Raw genomic sequence first — 21,176 nt, forward strand, 5'->3', positions numbered from 1 at the left:
TCAGTTCGATTTTTAAACCATTGGAACAAATATACGCACAAAATATAAATGCAACACTTTTGTCACTCCCATTTTTCACAAGTTGAAATAAAAGATCTAAGACAAAAGACATACACAAACACACGCTTGCACGCACACACATGCACACACAGATATGTTGTGATGAGATTCTGAGGCCCATTGTTGTGCCATTCATCTGCTGCCATCGCCTCACGTTGCAGCATGATGTACACAATTCCTGGAAGCTTAAAACATCCCGGTTATTGCACGGCCTGCATCATTGCCAGACATGTCACCCATTGGGCATGTTTGGGGGGCTCTGGACCTGTGTGTGCCACAGCATGATGCACTTCCTGCCAATATCAAGCAACTTCAGAGCCACTGAAGAGGAGCAGTTACTCCTCCTGTCATTTCCACAGGCCACAATCATCCTGACCAACTCTGTACAGAGGAGATGTGTGTGGTCACACCTGATACTCACTGGTTTTCTCATCCAACATGGATTCAGGTTTAGATTTGCTTGTAGTTGGTTACTTCAGGAATGAATGTAGTCAAAGGAAACAGGGAAATATAAAAATGTCACTGTATGTGGGCATATGTATTGAAAAGAGAACAAACACTTGGATATGTACAGCACTGTACATTTGAGACTGACAACAGCTGACATTAAAAGGAGTAGGCATTGGTGAGTGACAGAACACATTTCTGTGTCTCTTAAGGCTGCTGCATGCTTCAACGAGCTATTCAGAGAGCTACACAGCACTGGAAAGCTGCTTTCTCACAGTTGGGCTGGGGGTGGTATATCTAAACAATTTTTTTCTGACTATCCAAGAACAGGCCGTCTACGCCCACTTTCCACAACAAAACGCCAGGTGGACTTAGATGGGATAAAAGGAGAATTACGGGTTGGTCCATAAATTCAGTTCTGTTTCTTCATGTGCTACTTCCATCATCACATCAGTCACCTTTATCCACATCTGTTAGCGATTGTGTAGCACATGAGAAGCTGTTGCTCCACTGACTCCACTGAGCATTCATTTTCTTACTGTTTAACTCACAGAACTTGTTGATGACATGCATGAAAGCAGTTTCATCACAATAATAGTAATAATAGTAATAATAATAATAGTAGTAGTAATAATATAATAATAATAGCTGCAATCAACAACATGAACTGAGCAATATGCTAAGTGCAATAGATGGATTATGCAATAGGTGGAATGCCCTGTGTTTAAAGTCTGTTAATGTTTAAGTGCCTGTTTTTATACTGTTTCATGTTGTGGTTATGTTGTGTATATACGGTCTCTTTATTTATTTATCTTTTTTACATGTACAATGACATAATAAAGATTCTGTTCTATTCTTTTCTATATTATTATTATCATTATTGCTGTTAATAACAACAACAACAACAACAACAACAACAACAACAATAATAATAAATTCCCCTTGACCAGCAGGATGGTCAATGGGAATTATACTTTGTTCGTTCATTAATCCCACTTTCAACCAATCTTTCTTTCTTCCTACTCCACCTTGTCTGCACTATATTTTCATTCCCTTCACCCTCTGTTTTATTTCACCTTACACAAGACCAATTCACTCTCTTATGAAGCAGTTTTACTGCAGTTACCATAGTAACATTCGGCAAAATCTCACAGCCATTGATGAGCTTTCTGGCTGAGTGCATTGCATAAACATACGCATGGGTACATACACACCCTACTCACACTCACAATCACTGACTGCGGGATGTGTGTGTGTATGTGTGTGTGTAGGTGTATGGGTGGTTGTGTGGGTGCAGGTATATGAGTGAATTGAGTGGCAAGTAGCCAACTGTGATCATCAGCTGTACAAATTCAGAAAGGTAACAAAACATCCTTGTTGTGAAGCAGGGAGTCAAATAATAAGAACTGAGACACAACATGGTCCAACGTTACAGCGGTCTACTCTTTGTGTGTCTGTCATCAGAAACAGCCTCTCCAGCCCATTGTTCTTCCACTGGTCAACTATAACCAGCAGTGTAGTAACCAAAACTGAACTGGATTGCTGCCATAAGATTGACATTTTGTTAGTGATGCCAAACAATGTTTCATTATTCCTTCTTACAAAAGCACACATAGGTTCAAACCATAACAAGAGTGTGGTAACTATTCAGACAATTACACTGATCCACACCAAAATGTAATGGGTTCGTCCCTGGCCCACGCCCCATACTTCGACCGAGTTTGGTTCAGTGCTTGTTAAATAATCTGGCTGACAAACAGACGAGCAAACAGACACAGGTGAAAACATAACCTTACTGGCGGAGGTAATAAAAGAGGCGGCACACAGCTGTTTGCACCTCTGTGTAAATAAAAAGAACATATTTACACTCAGCTCCATTACTTCACTTGTGGATATAATGGCTGCATTAAAAAGTGAGGACTTCTCTTTGGTTACATCTTTCCTGAAGTTCTTTTTGTCATTTCATACATTTAAGATAAAGATATACTGCATTTACCATTAAGCTGACAGTATTTGCCATGTCTTACTGTAAAGTCTGGTAATGTAAAACTTCCAGGTGATCAACATGAAAATTCTGGCTATGAGTCAACAGGTCTGTCCATCTCTCAAACTACCCACTGGTCCACTGGTAACAATAATATTCTCCTTACTACCGTGTAGGATGTTTCAAACAATTCCTTTCTCTCTGGAATAACACTGGAGAAAAGCCAGGCAGCAAATATGTAAAAGTGGGCCTCTGTGGTGGTTGTACACCAGGATCAATGGCCCCATGTATCCCACTGTGCTCATGCAGCTTTGAGGAAATAACTCCATCTTCACTGGATTCAAAGAACCCTTTACAAAGCCTTGTTGGTTCTGGCTGTGGTCTGGTCTGTTCACACTGTAGCAGAGCATTCTTTTGCACAGACACACACCCACGCACACTCAAATCATATGTATAATATATTAAATTAAATGTTAAAATGGCTCACTGGTGTGCCGTGTGATTTTGCTTATAAATGTAGCAAGTTAATGGCAAACTAATTTGTATTTACTCTACAGCAACCTGTCTTAAAAGTTTCTAATTGAGTGTAGCAGAGCACTTCAAATTGGAAATCTCCTTTCCACTTCCTGAAGTACTCTGCATAACAGGGTACTAATTCATCATGTGGTGTGCCTTTGTTTTGTTTTGTTCTACCTTAGCATCAAAATGCTGAGAGCCAATATATGCTTACATATTGTGCCAATTAAAGAATAATTAACCTTTACTTTGTTTGTTTGTTTATCTTTCTTGTATATTTTTATCTTAATTTTATTTTAATCTCATTTTAATTTTTAACTTGTAAATCCTACTCTTATTTTACCCTAAGTCTATTTATGTTACTGTTTGCACCAACCACCAGCACAAATTCCTTGTATGTGGAAACATACTTCTGATTCTGATTCTGATTCTTAATTTGGTTCATCTGTTCACTCACTGCAAATATTTCTTAATGGAAATCCAAGTGGAAATGCTACATTTGAAATGGAAAAGCAAAGTGGTTTGTGCTGAAACCCATGAATAATGTGTGTGTTGACCACACAGAGACTGATGTGCAACCATAAAGAAATAGTTTTGGTTTGGGGAAATAAATGACAAAGAAAAGGCAGTAAAAGTGACAGATCGAGAATGTTTCCCAGGGAGGGGGAAGAGTTCATTTTCTTGAGAAACATAGGCACACTTCATTTTTCTTAATGAAAGGCAGTCGAGCCTCCAGAACACACACAGAGAACAGAGATTAAAGTAAGAAAGAAAATGCTGGGTGAATGGATGATGACTGTGTCTGCCTACATCCCACTGGGCCTTACCAGACATACCTCTGTTCTCTCTTTTCCTGTTCCAGCAGGAAACCCCTAAGACAATTCAAGCCATTTCATAATAATTCATCACTCAAGCAACACTGTTTATGTAGGATAATTATTCAGCAGTGTACCTGTGCTTTGCTTTTTTCCAGAGAAGAGTGTGAAATCTAAAAGCATCTTACTTTAACATAGAACCGGTCTGCAGTGTGCTTTGGTTCCAAAAAGAGGAGCCTCGCCCCGTAAACTTCCTGACAATGCAATGGCTCTGGGAGGTGAGGTAGGAAAACACAGAGACAGGCACTGGCAGACAGCCAGGGAGTAGCTAGAGAGAGGGTGACCCAAGAGGGGGGCAGATGAGTGTGTACTACTTGGACTAAAGCCAACATTTCCCTCTTCTTTTGTAATAAAGCTGACCATACTTGTGCAAGCTCTATGAAATCAACACCAAACAGGAGACAGGAGATAAACAGTGTTTGACGTCTTGTCAGATAGATTGGGGTTGCTACCTGGTTAGCTTGATGCTGCCTAACGTTATTTTCAGCCCTTATACTTTTAAATGGCCTTCTTAGCCCTCATTAAGTTGCTATGGTAACAGACCTGATAGGAGGAGGAGGAGGAGGATGTGGCAACCACACATTGTGTCTATTGATTCAGGAGAAAAAGAGTGAACTGGTGAGAAGCACAAGATGACGCATTTCCTCAAGTCAATTTCAAAATCAACTTGCAGGGTTATGTAATTTCATCCATGAAGCCACAGTGCAGGGGTCTGTGGTTACTGTACCTGCACAGCTCTGTTTGATCATTCAGGTATTAAATAAGGGTTAACAGTTACTGTTTATACTGGCTTTTTTGCCAGCATTGGGTATATAATTGTGCAAAGATCTAGGAAAACAGTGGATTAAGCAACTTCTCAGCTGAGTCAACTGACAACTTGACAACTATTCTGGTCAAGTGTTGTGAGAATCAGATGTGTTTGTGTCTCTATGGACTCTCCTCCTCCTTCTTCTCTTTGTCTTTGTCCAACAGAAAATGCCCCCTGCCTTGTACATGGAGGTCATGTATAATTTGTTTGGCTCCCTGTCTGCAGTGCCATGGTGGGAGCTCTGTCTGCCAGGTACTGGACCACTGGTTCTGGTTAACTGGTTGAACTCCTGGATGCCAAAGCTGGATAAATATCCTCCTGTCTCTTATTATATTAAATACATTTCTATGATCTAGTCTGCTAACACGAACAGCTTCAATATAAAACTTATCTAGCCTGCAGAAATTCAGCCCAGTCCAGCCTCCTTTTGTCACTGTTGCTATGCTGGTTAAGATTTCCATTCGTGCACAGAACAGACAGTATGTGGTTTGTTATGATAACAGTGGCAGATTTACAACTTTACATCTTCCAGATTGTTTTTAAAATGAGAACGCCATAAAAGTGGTTTTAAATATGCACTTAATCCCTGCACACATGCTATTGTGCAGAGAAAGAAACAGCATTGTTGTTAGTGTATAGCTAGTCCTGGTATTATAAGCAGGAAAAAGAAAAGTGTAAGATGAGACTGTTATTTTATTCTAACATAAATCTTTTACGACGCTTAGCTTACATACTTAGACAAGCTATACACAGTATAATGGTTAGTGTATAAATCGTGGTTAAATTTCTTCCTTACTGTTCCTGTGTCAAAATAGTTGATTTCACTTTTAAGGTAACAATAGAGACGACCTTAGTGTTGAGGACTAACCAGTGTATGTGGTGAACATCATGCTATCTCGACAATGAGTTTGGGTGGGGCTGCTGGCTGTAAATGTTTCCAAATCCAATAAAGCAGGACAGAGCAGCTAACATTAGCCTACAGTCTGACAGAGCAGCATCCACAAGAGACGTACTACACAGTGGATGTGCTAGTTGAATTTTTTAACATAACCTGTAATCCCACATAATAATGTAGCCTATGTAACCTGGACTTACACTGGGTCACTACTGTAGGAAGTAAGCTAGTTAGTTGCAAATGGGTTTTTGGCAAAATGAAACTTATCATTATGTTAACATTGATGATTCCAGTGAATAATTTTTACAGAGAAATATGTTGTCTTCACTTTAAAGGCTGTTATTACACTGGAGTACAGAGGACTGACAGACAGCTTTGTCACATGGTGCAATGACAATCACTTGAAACTAAATGTCAGCAAAACCAATGATCTTGTGGTGGACCATATGAGCAGCAGGAGGGAACTGTCCTGGTTGTCATCCAGGAAGAGGAAGTGAAGGGGGTGGGCTCCTACAGATCAAATCAATGAAGAACTGAACTGGACTCAACTCTGAAGTCCTCATGAGGAAGGGACAGATCAAGGCAGACTCCTAAGATATCACTTTTAAAAGGTCAAAAACGTGCTTTGTTAGGTCACTGTGACCTTGACTTTTGACCCTTGACCACAAAATTCTAATCAGTTCATGCTTGAGTCAAAGTGAACATTTGTGGGGATTCCCTGAAGGTGTTCCTCAGATGTTGTGTTCAAAAAAATGGGCTGGACAATCTGAAAACATAATACCTCCAGCCACATGGGTCACCTGTGTTGTGGCACAATAAAGAAAACAAGTTTTTCAATCAATTTAAATCTTTATACACTAACTGCTGCCTATGTTGTTTTATTCAACCAACTGAATTTTCCATAAAACTGATGACTGACGATAAAAAAAAGAACTGCCTTCCACCTGCTGGACTCAAGGTGCCATTAGCACTGTAAAAGATGAAGCAGGACGGCTGTAAAATGTACTAAAGCTGAGCTATAACTGATAGAAGATGTTTGAGAAGGAACTATCAGAACAGCTGGAAAATGTATGGCTGTAACAGGATAAGTGCAAGGTGTATCATGTCTGACAGTGTATGTGTTATGAGAGACAGAGTAGAAAGAGAGAGGAAGAAAAAAAAAGAAAGGGAAAGAGAAAACGTGACTCAGGCAGAGACTGAGCCTGGAGATGGTTCTGATTGAAGAACACCCCTGGGGATGCAACAAAGCTTGCTCTGCTTCCTGTGGTCAAAGAAAAATATAGAAACAGGATATAACATCACGGAAAATAACAAACAGAACGGAAGTTACATCACAGTGAAGGTCAGGGTTCAGCAAGAGCCTAGGGAACTGGATTACTGAGAGCACAAATTAGTCAGCAGTTTGAGTGAGTTGATTCTCAATGTGCCATGTAATGCAAGAATCTGCAACTGTTTAATGTGAATAAATAATTTTAGGATTTTCAGCAAAGTGATTTAATTTAAAGCCAAGTCTGTGAACTCATATACAACTTGAGGTGTGTGTCACTAACTCTTAGAACTATGAGGACAGTGAACGGTGGGAATAGCTACGACAAATACTTGTTTCAGAGAAGAAAAAATAAGTAGTGAGCCTGCACAGCCATATGGTTAAGTGAACACACAATGCACAACAGTAAGAACTTAATGATCAGGTTACATTTTGCTTTTTCCAGTTAGGTGATTTCTTAAATGTCATGGAAACAAGAAATCTAGTTCCTGTAGATGGGGTAGGGGATTACAGGAACCTTATTCTCCCAGGTTTCTCCAGAAGAACACAGATTTCTTTTCTTTATATAAAGATAACAAGATTTTTAATTGGCTTTTAATACTCCAGACTTACTGAAACTACCACCAAGTATCTTCTAGAAGTCTAAATAAAGTCGGTCTCCATGCTGAACATTTGACTATTTGACGTTTTCGCGCTGTGCAGGACAGCTGTGCTCTGTCTGCCTGTCCTCTCACTGCACCGTCAGGCTGCTCTGGCAGAGACACAAAGACTCATCAGAAAAAAAACACAAAGAAAAGGAAAAAAGAAAAAAATTCAGCACCAAGTCTGTGGCTTCCAAATTCAGTCAGGAGACAAAGCTGATAACAAATATCCAGCATGTATACACAGATTTACAGTAGCCACCTTAATACACTGCATGTAAATTTCTTCTCTGAGTAACCTAGTTACTTTAGGTCCACACTGGCTTTGGCTTTCAAAACTGAAAAACACTCAGACTAGAAATGACGAGTGGTACAGATGTGACTTCATTTATTTTGAGCAGGAAGGTTTGGCTATTGTTTTTGTATTTGCAGATAACACTGGGTTCAGGGTGTGGGTGTACTGGTGATAGTGTTGGAAACAAAACACCAACGCTACGACTACTTATCACGAAGGTGATGCCAAAGAAACACAGCCCATGTTTTTGGCTCATATTACTCATATCCAGTGATGTTTAACTCATCATTACTGGATTTTTCCTCATTCATGGCAGAGGTTCACAGGGAATAATTTGCGTAGTGGACCAAACTAATTTTAGTTAAGGGTCAGTAAGTTCACAGTTGCATTTTTTCTTTTGGAAGAAAGAACCACTGCAATTTGGCACCGTAAACATTTTCACACTGACGAGTGGGATGGGAAAATTCTACTGAGAGAATCTTTGTAGAGTCTCACACACACACACACACACACACACACACACACACACACACACACACACACACACACACACACACACACACACACACACACACACACACACACACACACACACACACACACACACACACACACACACACTCCCTCTGTCCTTCAGTAATAGATTAAAGTAGAGTAACCATCAGAAAGGTGCAAGGCTACCACCAGAGATGATTAAATAGAACCAATGACACTCAGCCATTATTCAGCAGTGTGACTGGGAAACAGCCAGTGCCGTCATAGTGTTTCCAATCATTAACCACAACTGTAGTCAGTGCTCACGGATGCTGCATGTTTCTGGTAATAAAGAATGGCTACAATAGGTGCCTAATGACATTCAACCAATATGCTTGTACTGTGAAGTGAAAAAATGAGAGGCTGCTTTGATCAAGATTTTTATATCAACAATGATTCAAATGATGAGTGTATGTGAAAGGGGTCACTCAGTGATGAACCCAAAGAGAACTAATTTCCTCACAGCATCTTTCAGATCGTTGTTTTGGTTTTATGGTTTCATCATTAACATTGCAGCCAGTATTGTTACTGACCGTGTGCATTGCTTTACGGCCACAATTGACCATCTTCTAATGGCTACTTCCAGCAGGATAATGCTCTGTGTCACAAAACAAAAGGCATCTCAAACTAGTTTTATGTATGTCAAAGTGAACTTCAATGTCCTCCCCAGATCTGAATCCAGGAAACACCTATAGGATGTGGCAGAACAGGAGACTGACAGCATGAATATGCAGCTGACAAATCTGCAGAAATGGTGTGATGCAATAATGTCAACATAGAGCAACATCTCAAAGGAATGTTTCAACATCTTAAGGAATCCATTCCATGAAGAACTGAGGCTGTTGTGAGAGCAAAGGCAGGCCCTGTTATTATGATGTTCCTATTAGTACAACCCTGTTTCCAAAGAAGAAGGGACACTGTGTAAAATGTAAATAAAAACAGAATGTGATGATGTGCAAATCATGTAAACCCATATTTAATTGAGAATAGAACAAAGACAACATATCAAATGTTGAAACTGAGAAATGTTATTGTTTTATGAAAAATATTTGCTCAAAATGAATTTGATGCCAGCAACATGTTTCAATAAAGTTGGGACCGGGTCATGTTTACCCCTGTGCTCCTCTTCTTTTAACAACACTCTGTAAATGTTTGGGAGCTGAGGAGATCAGCTGCTGGAGTTTTGAGTGAAGTGAAATGTCCCATTCTTGGATTTCATCTGCTCAACAGTTCGGGGTCTCCTTTGTTGTATTTTTTGTTTCATAATGCACCAAATGTTTACAATGGGTGACAGGTCTGGACTGCAGACAGGCCAGTTTAGCATCTGGACTCTTCTGCTACGGAGCCACGCTGTTGGAATATGCTCAGAGTGTAGTTTGTCTAAATCTATGCAAGGCCTTCTCTGAAAAGGATGTTGTCTGGATGGCGGCAAATGTTGCTCCAAGACCTGTGTATACCGTTCAGCATTAATGGAGCCTTCCCAGATGTGCAAGCTGCCCAAGCCATTAGCACTAATGCCCCCCCACACCATCATGGAGGCTGGCTTTTGAACTGTGCGCTGATAACGAGCTGGATGGTCCCTCTCCTCGAGTCCAGAGGACATGCCATCCATGATTTCCAAAAATTTAAATTTTGATTGGTCAGACCACAGGACAGTTTTTCATTTCACCTCAGACCATTTCAAATGAACCCAGAGAAGTCAGCAACGTTTCTGGATCACGTTTAGATCTGGTTTCTTCTTTGCATGGTAGAGTTTCAACCTGCATTTGTGGAGCAGCAACGAACTGTGTTCACAGACAATGGTCCTCAGAAGTCTTCCTGAGCCCATGCAGTGATTTCCACTGTACAATCCTGTCTGTTTTTAATGCAGTGCTGCCTGAGGACCTGAAGATCACGACCATACACTGGTTTTCAACCTTGTCCCTTGCATACAGAGATTTCTCCGGATTCTCTGAATCTTTTAATGATATCATGAACTGTAGATGCTGAAATTCCCAAAGTCTTTGCAATTTTACGCTGAGGAACATTATCCTTCAGTTGCTGCACTATTTGTCCACAAAGTCTTTCAGAGTGGTGAACCTCTCCCCATCTTCACTGCCTCTCTGGAGCCTCTTTTTATACCCAGTCATCTACTGACCTGTTGCCAATTAACCTCATTAGTTGTGAGATATTCAACCAGGTGTTTTTTTTTTTTTTAGCATTACACAACTTTTCCAGTTTTTTGTTGCCCCTGTCCAAACTTTTTTGAAATGTTTTGCCTGCATCAAATTCATTCATCTTTGCTCTATTTTCAATTAAATATGGGTTTACATGATTTGCACATCATCATATTCTGTTTTTATTTCGATTTTACACAGTGTCCCAACTTTTTTGGAAATGGTATTGTAGCTTGGTGAGTGTATATGTGTATGCTTATTGGTTGTGTCTATTATAGTAAATCTGGAGTATTAAAACTTGGTCTTCGCACAAAAACCCATGTTCATGATTTATGAGGGTTTTTTTCAGCCGTGTTATCCTGTTGTATTTCATTTGATTTATTTAAGAATGGTCACAAACAATGGACTGGGACTTTCAGGAGCAGCAGCTGATATGATTTGATACAATATGGTTTTGCTCTGCCATTAAAGTAGCAAAGTAGCTATCCCATTAAATGTTACATTTTGGGCAATGCTGGAAATTAATAATCATCATTACATTTTGGCAATACTAGATTTATAGGAGCTCTTTTTTAAATGTGATGTACTTTGATGCAAATACACATACTTTCACATATGCATGCACAAAGTCATGGGTTTAGGGACAGAATAGGCCAAGACTGAGTTGGACACTGCTTCCAATACTGTTATCAGTCGGGCTGACAACTTGCACACAATGAGTTAATACATATTGTAGAATGACAGAAGACCCAAGAGGACGACTCAGTAACTGTGCGGATAACTTATCACAGAGTATGTCTTGACACAGTATTTTTCATATCTGTGCAGATGATATTCATAACAAAAATCAGTGAAATATTAATCTGTGTGCCTTACACTGTCTCTGTCTGTATCCTGAACAGCTACCACAATAACATACAGGCTTACACATACAAAGACAGAACTCCTCCTCAGTATCCCCTCCCCTTAATTTTTGCTCATGATTCCTTGCATTCAAGTTCTCTTAAAGTGACAATTCAGTGATGGTACTCATCTCCCTCTGCCTCACATTCCCCAGTAAGGCACGCGTCCTAACTGCCAAAGATCTCTGCAAGCACTGAGGAATTCTAAGTAGCTGTGCATTGGAGATCCATCAACCCCAAGCTGCCACAGTGTCATTGGCTACACTCCCTTTGGGAAATTATTCACATTATATTGTTAGCGATTCAGTATCTGAGAGCTGTGTCTGTGCTCCATGTCAAAGGTAGAAAAACAGCTTGGTTCAAAATGTCAGCAGTAATGCATATTGAAAAAAAAAAAAAAAAAAAAATCTAATGAAATAAAATTAAAATATTGTCTTTCTACTGAACCCACATTTTATTTAATGCCCGTGTGTACTATCAATTTTCTAGTAGCTATTCCCAAAAAATAAAAACTAATTTGACTTTTTAAGAGTAAGGAGTGAATGAATGAATGAATGAATGAATGAATGAATGTATAGAGCCCTAATCTATGATATGAGTTAGTGACCCAGCACCTTTATTAAGTCTTTCACATCCCAGTCTGGACTGTGATCGTGGACCAGGTCTCAACAAACATTAAGCACATTCGTGTGCAGTGAGCACATGTACAAAATTTAGCCTTAAAAAAGGTTATTTTTGTGAAAATAATTTAGACTAAGGCCAAAAACATGCAGGGTATTCCAGCAAAAGCAATTAAGCCTCGCTAAACTTTTACTGCAACATAATATAAAGTCATATTGTAACGCACTGATAGGCAATGATTAATTTTGTGTGATGTGAATGGTGCAGTTCTACTCCTCAGACAGATACAATGATTTTCTCTGCTGTAACTTTTTTTGTCTTTTATTGTTTCTTTGTTCACAGTGCGAGAAATAAATCTCAACAAAGGCAGTAATAAAGAAGCTAACCCACACATCTCAATTATGTTTCTTTGAAACCAAAAAGTAAAGGAAATATTGAATTGTATGGAACTGTTCAACTTACAGAGCCAACAAACAACCAACTTGACCAAACTCTATACAAATTTGGAAAAACCAAATTAACCAATTAAAGTTAAGTAGAAAACAAACTGTATGCTTTTTATTACTCTGTTATTCCCCATAATGATGATAATCTTGAATCACATCTTTCGATTCACAATGGGCGAACTCTGATTCGTAATAGGTGGTTTTGTGAAACATTCTCAGTAATGGCAGCAGGGGAGTTGTCTCGTGTGACGTACTACCAACAAAAATACTCTAGAAAGAACAGCTCACAGAAAAAAGAACTCCTTTTTTCTCTTGTGTCCAGCATGACATGACAGTGAGTGTGTGAATTCCTCTCTGTGACTAAAAATAGAACATCTGTTTCCCATAGTTCCCCTAAACCAATGCATGGCAACCTATAGGCCAAGACTTTCCTTTAAAAATGATCTATGTCAGCGAGTGTTGCTCTGCGTGGGACCTTTTAAACTGCAGGCAATCTTTGAGAGCATCCTGCAGCCCATTGGGGCAGGAGTAACCTTTGACCTCTTCATATAGAACCCCATGGGAGAATGACAAAGAGCATGGCTGACCAGCTGTCCCTTGAAACTAGCACTGTGTCTGTCTGCAAGCGCTTGCTCAACTTGTATATCACAGAGATGGATGCTTACACAGGGGACGGTGAGTGCAATTATTTATACGCTGCTGCTCTGAGGCAAACTTGTTTTATTTTATCATAAACTCATCTCTAGGTCAAACACGGCCTGACATAAATTGTTGACATACCGTTTCCTGATCCTTATAGCTTTTCTATACATCATCACTATAAACGCAACAGCAAAAGACTCCTCTTCCAAGATCCAGGCTCCAGACTAACACTACAGAGTGCTGCTGTTTGTCAAACGTCCACTGGACTCATTAAGTGTTTCCATAAGTGTGGTGAATGTCATATTTCTACATGTATTGTTCCTCTCCTTTCAATCACTGATGGGTCCCAGTCCACAGCTACTCACAGGCTGGAGGTCACTCTGTTCAGGCAGGCAGGATTTGTAAAAATCTATCCTCCTTGATCCACATCTACTCAAATATAATTAAAACAATAAAATGCAGAGCATTTTCAAAGCCTGCTTACACATTTATGAAAACAAGTTCATTTCATATGTACAAAACAAGTCCTGCAAAAACTGAAACGAAACTCATCCTTAATATGTTTGAAATGTCTGATACATGCATGACACAGCCATCAGTGCAGAGGCGCTATGACATTCAGTGAGTAACACGCCTCACCCAGAGATCTCATCATAACACATCAGCAAAGAAGTGGAATTGCACCTCTACTGTCCTGGTTGTCCCGTCCTCAGTGTTTTGACCTATGTGGTGAGTGCAGATGGAGTAGTGAAGTGAAGTGAACTCTCTGGCTGACATTTCCACAGTTGGGAATTTACACTGTACAAACACATTTGAGATGTGAGTGCCTTTGCCATTGTTGAATATAGACTTTTAATCAGCCAGGTGCACACACACAGACGAGTATGTGGACAATGCCACATGTTTCACAGCTGCTTGTCTCTGCAAACACTTTGATAAAAAACAAGTATATAACAAGCCTAAAGCTATAAAGCACTCGGTGGGAATATGTCAATGCAGCACTGCATGGAGGATTCAGAATTCTCAAACCCAGTGTGAAGTACCTATGACCTACTTGTGACATCCAGTTCACCCAGTGAAGTTTGTTTCCCAGTTGAAACCAGAAGCAGTGACCCATAGGGAGCGCTTGTTGAGTGGATGTTCATGTGAGAGGGCCCACGTTTTAAAACCTTTTCCACTTTCAACTAAAGCCACATGCTACACAAATCTGTCCATGATAGCATGAAGCTTCATTTTCACTGTGGACTGTGTGACTGTGGAGCTGCAGAACAATGTCTTGATGAGCAGGTGCCTTTATCATTTGTGTCTTGTGTTCTGCCACGTGTGCCTGTGACTGCAGGGTGAATGGAGAATTTTACAATGAGGTAAACTGCTGGCGACCATCACGCACACATGCATGCACACACGCACACATAAGGGGCTCTAGTCTAAAGCACATGGTGCAAATGCATTTAGGGCATGTCCAAATCCACTTTTTCTAAACCAACGGTGGAAAAAAAGCTTCTATCAATTAATCATGGGAGCGTTTTGTGTAACATTCGATAAACCAACCAGAGTGCTGAGGGGCAAGGACGGGCTGAGCAAATCAATGTGCTGCACACAGTTCTACTAAGAAGCAATGACACAAATCACAACAACAGACATCTTTTTGTGTTATATTATGACAAGTGTAAATCAATTTTCAATTCATTATGAAACCGTGGACAAATTTAGTCTGGCCGATGAAGGAAAAAAAATGTGGAGGATTTACCAGGCAGGAAGACACAGAACCTCATTATGCCCAAGAGACATCGTTGATGCAGAGCAATTATGCAACACACAATATGCCACAAACAGTGCTCTGACCTTCTGAGGCTGAAATGTAATGTTGCACCTGAGTTATCCAAACACCCGAGGCGCATTTTCAGCACACTCTGCTTGTGCGTAACAGGCAGAGTGTATGAGCGTGGTGCACCTTCATATGTTGGTGCATATTACTCTTGATCAATTGCACAATTAGTTTCTGCCGCCTCAAGATAACAACGCGGCAACAATATGACTGACCACACCTCATTTTAGGACACCTACGTGCGCACATATGAGCACGAGTGTATTTGCTATTTAAACAACGTGGGCGCAGGACGGGAAAATGACAACTGCGTCAGTCTGAAACTAGTAAAGACACTTGTGTTTCACTTGCGCCTGGTGTAAGATAAGGCCCAAGGTGTTTCCTACAGCCTGTAATCACTTACCAATATCAAACAATGTCAGTAGATTGTTGCTTTCTAAAGCAAATGGTCTGTTGGACATCAGTTTATCTGAATAATAACAGAGAAATGAGCGCTGTTTTCCTTGAATCAGCTTCCTGGTTTTCAAAAAGCTCCATCACTTGGAGCAGCCATTATTTACCACCAAAAGAGAGAGAGGAATCTAGACAGGAAAGAGCTCCAACTGCCTCCTCCAGTGTCTGTCTCTTCTCTTATCTCTGAGTGTATTCCTCACTTAAACTCCTTCCATTTCTCTCTGTTTCTGTCTCCCTCTCTGACTCTGGTCATAAATCAACTGTTACATAAACTGCCTTAAAGTTAGTTTCCACCAGTGTTACATGAGACTCCCTTAAGTACAAAATGGGATGTTATAGAACCCTGGTTCAGATAGTTCAGCTGAGCTTGTGTGTAGCAGAATCTAACTGTTTTCAGCAGGTTTTTAAACAGAAATGGGCATAAACACATCACAGTGTGTGTGGGCTGCTGTAGGAGAAAACCAGGAGGGAGGCAAGTCACTTTTTTCCATGATATAACTTCCTTAAATCAACTGAAACACAGCACAGCTCGGGATTTGCTCCACACACACACACACACACACACACACACACTTGTAGCAGTTACATTTACACTCACTTGGACATGCAGAATGTATGTATAGAACAGACACACACTCGGTGAAATACACATAACTGCCACTCTACTTTCACCCAGCTGCAACCACAAGGACACAAACTGCGCACTCACAAACACACTCAACTAAAAGTGGCTGATCTGAGTGCAGAGTTCTGATGGTAATAACTCTTAAGAGGAGATAACGAACAATGAATGATATTCATTGTTGCAATATTACAGAATACTATGAATTCTATAATATTGCACCATCTGCTTTTCGACATTTTCAACTCACCTGAATTTCCTGATGCGGTTGCACAGCAGAAAATCTCCTCCTACATCTTAAAATACAAAGTTAGTTCCAAAACCAGCACCGTTATCTGTCGTTTAGTGATGATTTCTTGAGGTGTCATATTTCTGATGTTGGGCTGTTGGGCTCATGCAATGACAGGTCAGTGCACTCAAAGACGTCAGGCAGTCAGCCACCACTTTTTTTTTTAATAGTTAAGTTTTTTGCACTTTATCTTTATCTGATAGTGACTGGAAAGATGTAAACAGGAAACGAGGAGAGAGAAACAGGTGATGACATGTAACACTGGCACTCAGCAGAAATCGAACACATCATGTTGCAGTTATTTTACCACTGAAAGCAGTTAATTACCATTTTTAACCATGTTATTTTTTTTTCAAACAATCCCACACATTTAACAATCACTGACACAGAGCAAAGCACCAGTGTTTTTTTTTTTATATATCATGTGTGCCAGAGTTCCTTCTGGTTAAATCACCTGCTGCTGCCCTTGTTGATTATTTGGTGAAGTGTTGAAACTTCATGTGAACCCATTTGTTCTGCAGCAAGTTGAAAGCAGTTGTCACAGTGTTAACTGAGGCTACAGGAAGCTGTCGCTGCTTCACATTTGTAGACTTACAGTGGTTGGTCAGTGGAAAGCTTTAATTCTGAACCAGTGACAGGAAGTGTTATGTTTGCATGAATAACAACAAACAGCTGTTAGTCAAGCAGGAAAATGAGTCTGCTGCTCTACTGCTGTTTAATTGTCATGTGGACATTAATAAACTCAACCCCCAGTACTATCCTATCAATTCCTGGTGAATGAAACAGAGGTGTAAAAATAATAAAGAAGTACTAATTTGTTGTTTGGATTGAGATATCTACACAATATCAGTGAAGCACTTTTGCCATCATCAGGCAGAGCATCTGACCCAGAGATAAGGCCGCCCCCAGAGAATGAAGCTGGAGAAAAGCCCGACCTAACCCGGCGCGTGTTCCATGTAAATGAAAGCTGGAGAACAAAATGAGAAAAAACCATGGTAACCATGTCACCCCGCTCAATCATCCCATTACCTCTGTTCTAATGTGTGTGCAGTGTGTGTCGAGCTGTTAGCATGAAATGACAGAGTCACTTTGAAGTATCAGATCATTCACATGACAGATTCTAGATTCAAAGCTCAGATCCAGGATTATCTCCTTGGCTTTGCTTTTTAATTGTGAGTGTAAACGTGGCGTCATACATAATTCCTCTGAATACACTACATTCATATATCTCTTTTTGATATTCTAATGTAAAACCAATGTGCCAAGATAAAAGCTAAAACACCATATGCAATCACCTATTGCTGCCACCTGTTTCATTTTATGAATTCAGTCCACAAAGCTGTTTCAATACGAAGGTTATAAAAAATGTAAGATGATATTATATTTGTTCACCTCTTGCACAATGTCATCTGTGAAATTATTGCTGGGAAACAACAGCACACGCACACACAGACACACACAGACACACACACACACAGACACACACAGACACACACAGACACACACAGACACACACACGTGTGCGCTCTGAAACAATCCATTGTTGCAGGATGTCAGATAAAGCGTCTGGCTGTATGCTAGAGGTGTGTGTGGCGGTGGATCTTTTGCCAGAGTAAAGGCTGCCAACGTGACCAGTTTATAACACACACACATAACATGAAAACACACAAAGTATTAGATAACAGTACGTGTGTGCACAAACACAAAGTATTATTTTATGGGGTGGACATGACAACAGAAGTAGGATGTGACATATGTCTTCTGTCTCTTGACTCAAAATGGCCTCTTGTGGTATTAATGCAGCTCATTTCACAACAGGAAGACACTTGTGGATGATGAACCCTCAGGCTTACAGGACATTTGGAAATGCTCAACACAAACAAAACAAACTGGAAGGAGACTAATGCACACGTGGAACTCTAATTCACAAACTGTGAAATGTCAAAATTCATATGCTGTCTGCTTCTGATGACACATTTACATGAAGTTAATGAGAGCAGAAGTACTCACCGTTTAGGAAAGATAAGTTTAAGATGCTCGATTATATTCAAACGGACCATGTAAGGTAAGGCATAACCTTTTCTCCAAAAACCAAACTGTGAAACTAACTAACTGTAAATACTAATTTGTGTCCCACAGTAACCTTCTCCACAGCGTCGACAAGCATTTATGGAGAAATCTGTGACTATGACACATTAGATACAGTGACAAAGACCTGTTACATGCTCTTGGCTCGACTCAACTTTGTTAAGTTGGAGCTCGGAGGCACGAGGCAAGAGATAAAGTCTCACAGCAGAGGAGATGGAGAGGGGGGTAGAGAGAATGAGGATACTGAAGGGAGATCCAAACCACTTGTTATCCACATTTCCCTTTCTTTCCACCTTGTCTGGGCTAAATGTGAGCTGGCATGCCTTTGTTTGCAGCAACACAGGGAGTAGGGGGGTGTCTGTGAGGGTGATGTTGGGAGGGGGGGTTCTCAAGCTTAACACTTGTTGAGAAAAATTCTTTGGATTAAATGACCTTATCTCATCACATTATTGAATTTCTTTCGAAAAAATAAAAAATTAAAACTGACCTTGAAACTGTAAGAGTTACATTTTTGCAGCACATACCTCTGAAGCTTTGTGAGGGGGGTGGGGGGGCAGGCGGCAGCTGCTCTGCCCCTCTCCCTGCCTTTGACTCTCTGGCAGACAGAGCCAGCAGCTCCAGCCCACACTACTGCCTCTAACATTAGCCACGCTTTGGGAGGAAAAGCCATGTGGAACTGCCCATCACTTCCAGCTACACGGCACATAACACACTCTGCCCCCATAATGATCACACTCCCCTTCTCTCTCTTCTATCATCACTCATTTCCTGCAGGGGGTTTGGAAACAAATACGGCTGTGTTCGCTGGTAGAGAAAGCAGCTAGTCTTCTTCACACCCTGATCAGGGATCTCCCTTCAAACCTCAAACATCACACTACATCTCTGCTGTTATTTTACCCTAAAGTTTATCTAAGAGTGACAAAAAGAGCTCTCTGCTATTAACCCCCATTCACTCTCTGTCAGAGAATACACCTAAAAGACAACTTCCCTTCTGCACAAGTCTGCGACTCAAACGCACGAGAAACCCTTACAGTACACCTTTATCCAGCTTTAACTTGCTGCACACTCCTCTGGAAGAAACCACTGGCTAAAACACACAATATTCATACAAAGAGAAAACACAGGAAGCTTACCTCACTTTGTAGCAACGTATGAACTGTTCAGCAGTCCATCACCCAACACTTTCTCCCTAGACTAAGTTTGTGGCAGCGGCAGCTGCAGAAGAAGCAACAGGCGAGAATAAAGGAGTGCACCAGAAAGAAACAAAGATGAGAGCAAGAGAGAGGAAGGCAGAACGGCAGAGTGAGAAAGAGAAGAGCGAGAGTGAGCGAGTGAGACAGAGCTAGCGGTGACTGACAGACTCTCAGAGGCTAGTTTGAGCAGGAGGTCTGTTAAAAGCCCACAAACTAACTCGCTCCTCTGCCTGCCTGCCTCCCCAGCTTGACGTCAGAGTGGTCACATGACCTCAGTCTGGTGTGGAGGGGAAATGAAAGAGGAGGGGGGACAGAGAGATAGACAGAGAGGGAGAGAAAGAGAGAGACGGAGAAGCCTGTGTTTCCGTGGTAACAGGCACACTGCACCGCAATGATTTCAATAGGTCATCTGACACACACACACACACACACACATAGATTCTTACACACAGAGACGCTGGAAAAAGCCAAAGCTCAGAGCTGCACAGACAGAATAATCTAGACAGGATGAACAGTGTGAAGGAGCACCAGAGAAGAAAAAGTGGAGAAGAAGAAACTGATACAAATGGTTCAAATTTCCTATGTTGTTGTTTTTTTCACAGTTCTCAGAAACACATGCAATCAACAAAAGGAATGTGCACCAGACAAACTGCCCTTTTGAACTTGTGCTTAGGCTCCTTGAACCAAAATAAGCATGTTCTGCTCAAAGTTGGTTTTTACGACAGTGTGTGACCTTTCTGAGGGGCCAATATGTATAGAGACGGCAGATTTTATTGCATTTTTAAGGCTTTTCACAGTTTATTTTTAGTAGATTATATTTAGATTATTTATGAATAAAATCTCATATATTTGCCATGGTTTGGTTCTAAAGACAGACAGCTGATTAAATGAAAACATGACATTGGTTATTAGACATGGAACTTCCCTCTATGTTGCTACTCTGAAGTCCCCACAAATCCTCCAGTGATTAATTCAACACATGACTAACAAAAGAACTATATCTGTATGAAGGAGTATGGTGAAAAATAAGAAACTAAACAAGTTTCATTACTTTAGGGAAGTGGGGAATACAGTAGCTCTAGTTTCATTTGCTTTTGTATTTCATTTATGTAACACAGTGAGAAGAGCCGCAAACCTCAACGGATTTCAAGTGCACCACTGTGAGTAATTATCAGAAATAACAATTAAATCAACAATGGTGACTATTAGTGTTGCAGTGGGGATATGGGTTTGATTATAACTTCATGTCTCAATGGTGTATTGCTGTCACTGTCAGACTGGATGAGTCACAGCCTGACACTTTCAGGTGTTCGACAGAAAGACGTCTTACTTCTGTCTTCACCCAGCAGCAGCGTGGATTTGAAGCACAATACACAGCACACAGCACAGCACAGCACAATACTGGGATGGAAGTTTTCCACTCTTTTCTTATGTTTTATGGACCACATACTTGACAAAATAATCAGCAGATTAATTGATCATTCAAATAATTGTTGACTGCAGCCCTACATGCACGTGTGTTGTGTGTGTTCAAGAAGCTCTCTGTATTCAGAGTTTTAACATTTTTACATAGTGGTCTGTTGAAGAATCACCTCCACTCCACTTCCAGAATGT

General features: G+C 40.5%; 1 protein-coding gene across 2 annotated transcripts in view; it reads right to left on the reverse strand.

Moving 5' to 3' along the window:
* The window catches only part of ncalda (neurocalcin delta a), a 72,812-nt gene that overhangs the window by 21,387 nt on the left and 30,249 nt on the right, over window positions 1-21,176 (reverse strand). Inside the window, exon 1 of one of the 2 annotated variants that reach the window (XM_071468263.1) lies at window positions 19,503-19,800. The exons of the other annotated variant lie outside the window; for it this stretch is intronic. The gene's annotated coding sequence lies outside the window, so the exon portion shown is untranslated. Of the gene's footprint in view, window positions 1-19,502; window positions 19,801-21,176 lie in introns of those variants that run through there. 2 annotated transcript variants of the gene reach the window in all.

Source organism: Trachinotus anak, unplaced genomic scaffold, assembly GCF_046630095.1.
Source record: "Trachinotus anak isolate AG129_WGS33_773 ecotype Australia unplaced genomic scaffold, CSIRO_AGI_Tana_v1 ptg000032l, whole genome shotgun sequence".
In the NCBI taxonomy this organism is placed as follows: domain Eukaryota; kingdom Metazoa; phylum Chordata; class Actinopteri; order Carangiformes; family Carangidae; genus Trachinotus; species Trachinotus anak.